The sequence below is a fragment of the Pan paniscus genome, chromosome 5 (genome assembly GCF_029289425.2).
Source record: "Pan paniscus chromosome 5, NHGRI_mPanPan1-v2.0_pri, whole genome shotgun sequence".
NCBI classification, from domain to species: domain Eukaryota; kingdom Metazoa; phylum Chordata; class Mammalia; order Primates; family Hominidae; genus Pan; species Pan paniscus.
In genome coordinates, this window is record NC_073254.2 from 87,550,885 (window position 1) to 87,554,358 (window position 3,474).

General features: G+C 31.2%; 1 non-coding gene across 1 annotated transcript; it reads left to right on the forward strand.

The window, feature by feature from the left end:
• The first annotated feature begins 1,295 nt into the window (after nt 1-1,295).
• Nucleotides 1,296-1,399, forward strand: LOC112440199 (U6 spliceosomal RNA). Its single transcript, XR_003028385.4, has one exon. It is a non-coding gene; the product is annotated as a U6 spliceosomal RNA (small nuclear RNA).
• The last annotated feature ends 2,075 nt before the right edge of the window (nt 1,400-3,474 follow it).

Sequence of the window (3,474 nt, forward strand, 5' to 3'; positions counted from 1 at the left end):
TACTGGAAAAACAGTTTTACATGCAAGGTATGTAAGGAAACAAGAATGTGTTTTTAGTAAAATGTTATAAAAAGGCAGGAAATGTGAACTATTTTGCCTAGTTTAGAAGGCTAAAGGATTGTTTTAAGCTAGATAGGATAAAGCTGAACATTTAAGAAAGTTGTGGAAGGTTCACAAAAGATTAACCTTGTAAAAGAAATTCCGCGTGTGAACATATCAACTATAAAGAAGTATTATTCAGTTTTCTTTATAAATATAATATTTGAATGAAAGCACAACAGAGTTTTATTAGAGCAGGGGTGGCCAATCTTTTGGCTTCCTGGGCCATATTGAAAGAAGAAGCCTTGTCTTTGGCCACAGACACACACAAAACTACTAACACTAACGTTAGCTGATGAGCTAAAAAAAAAAAAGTCCCCCCCAAAATTATAATGTTTTTAAAAAGTTTATGAATTTGTGTTGGTTCACATTCAAAGATGTCTTGGGCCACATGCAGTACACAGGCCATGGGTTGGATAAGCTTGTATTAAAGCATTGAACTTTTCATTAAAAAAATTGTAAAAAAAATTATAAAAGGTTCATGAGAATCTTACTTTATGGTCAAACTAATTAAGATTGGATATATTTATCTACAATGTTTTATCAAGAATTAGGTTTGACATCAATAGTACACTAATGCAGAGATAAAATATGGCATTTTTTGGACTGTAATTCCATAAATGTGTTTTTGGCATATGCTAATAATTATAATTGTTATGTTAAATTATTGTGTGCCACAGAGGTAATAAATTTCTTCATCAATTATACCTTTAACTGTGGCTGCCCTAAGACTTTTTGTCATCCACAGACAGTTATTGTTTTATGTTAATCCTCTTTAAAAGGAGGTTTTATAATCTAAAGGACTCTAACAGGTGCTCTTAAATGCACGTTTCTGATAACTTTGGATGTTGCGACATTAGAAAAGAGGAAAAACTTTCAGGACTCCCATGGAGAGCTGAAATGTTTATGAATTCTAGCAAAACTGTAGTTGACTACATGGACTGAACTAATAGAAGACTAAAATAATCCTTTTATGACTCTGCTTAAAAGGTTACTAGTTCTTCATTTTTTTAAAGTGAAGAAAACTTTTGAGCTTTTTACAGCTTTGAACAATTGAGTAAAGTATAATCCTATAAATAAAATTTGGAGCATATTTCTCTCTATCTGATTTCTCCAGAATTTGGAAACTATTTTTGAGTATTCTTAACTTATGGCAATATATTTATTTGCATAAGTGTGATAAGAATCTGTTTTCTGTGCTCACTTTGGCAACATACATACTAAAATTGGAAGGATTCAGACATAAACATGGCCCCTGCACAAGGATGACATGCAAATTCATGAAGCATTCCATAGTTTTTTTAAAAAAAGAATGTTTTCTTTTGCAAAAGGACACAATTGGAGAAACTGGTCATTTTACCAAGGCTTTGATTGGAATGGCATGCTTTCCTTTAAGAAATACAATTTGACTTATACAGCCAATGAAAGCCTTTTGGGGAAACTGACATCATACCTTGTCTATACAGTCCTTGTACAGAGTTCCTTACTTGTGGTAAATAAAGAATGTAAATTTTCTCTTTTTTCTTTTTATTTTTTGAGACTGGTTCTGGGCAATAGAATGTAACTTTCTAACAAGCTGAGGAGCCCCACGTTGTCTTGAGACCTCAAGTGGAGAGGAATATATCTGACTCACAAAGGAATTTAATGACACAAATAAACCATGACTAGGCTTAAGGCTTTAAAAAGTCTTTTCTGAGATAGAACAAAGTTCCTTCAAAGTCAATATAAAAAGGATCTTATGTGGCAAATAATTATTCATGCTGTGCTTTATGCAAATAATCAAATTCACATACATATGATGAGAGAGAGAGAAAGAGAGAGAGAGAGAGACAGTGTGTGAGATAGAGCATGCAAGCAAGCTCATACTTACATGCAACCCATACAGGTCACTTTAACTTTTGACTTTGTGTCTCAACCTGGTTGTATTGCTTTACCATTCAGAGTCCTCAGGTTGTTGACCAAAGTTTTTAGTTGTAATCAGTAATAAAGATAACTTATGCTGGGTTTTTCCCCACTTGACAAGATGTATCATAGTAACATGAATATATATACCTGATGTACATTTAATAAAATTAGTGTGCAAAAGTGCCTTTCTGTATTATAAAAGAGTATTAATATTTAGTAATTATAAACAATGAAAATGAATCTAAGAAGGCAACTTAGGCCCAAATTATATGTATATGATAGATATGTGATATTATATACATTATGTATACACAATAAAGTGGATATGTACAATATAGTGAGTATATAATAAATCATTAAGTATATAATTGAATATATAATAAATTTAATACATAATATATTGAATATATAATAAATTATTAAATATATTATTAAAATATACCGCTTTTCTCTTTATCTGCTTTACTTTTCATCTTTTTATATCATTCATTTAAAAATCCCTAAAATCTTTAAAATTTCTTTTTTTTAGTTATTATGGGTACATGATACATGCATATATTTATGAGTTATATGTAATGTTCTGATACAGGCACACAATTTGTAATGATCAAATCAGGGTAATTGGGATATCCCTGACCTTGAACATTTATCTTTTTTGTGTTAGGAATATTCAAATTCCACTCTTTTAGTTATTTTTAAATATACAAGAAATTATTGCTTACTATAGTCACTCTATTTTGCTATAAAATATTAGATCTTATTTAATTTATCTAGATATATTTCTGCACTCAGTAACTATCACCACTTCTCCCTACTTCCCCTCTTCCCTTCCCAGCCTCTAGTAAGCATCATTCTACTCTCCATCTCTATTAGTTCTATTTTTGTTATTTTTAGCTCCCACATATGAGTGAGAACATGCAAAATGAGTGTTTCTGTGCCTGGCTCATTTTACTTAACATTATGCCCTCTAGTTCCATTTATGTTGTTGCAAATGATACGATGTTATGCCTTTTTATGGCTGAATAATATTTCATTGCATATATGTACCACGTGTTGTACTGATTTACCTGTTGATAAACACTTAGGTTGATTCTAAATCTTGCCTAATGTGAATAATGCTGCAATAAACATGGGAGTGCAGATATAGTTTGATATACTGATTTTCTTGCTTTTGGATATATTAACTAGTAGTGGAATTGCTAGATTACGTGGCAGTTCTATTTTTAGTTTTTTGAGGAACCTCCGTACTACATTCCATAGTAGCTGTACTTACTTACATTCCCACCAACAATGTACGAAGTTTTCCCATTTCTTCACAACCCCACTAATATTTATTATTGCCTGTCTTTGGGGAAAAAGTTTTAATTGGTATGAGATTAACATCATTCTAATTTTTATTTGCACTTTATCTGATGACTAATGATGTTGAGCATATTTTTTAATGCCTGTCGGCTATTTGTATGTCTTCCT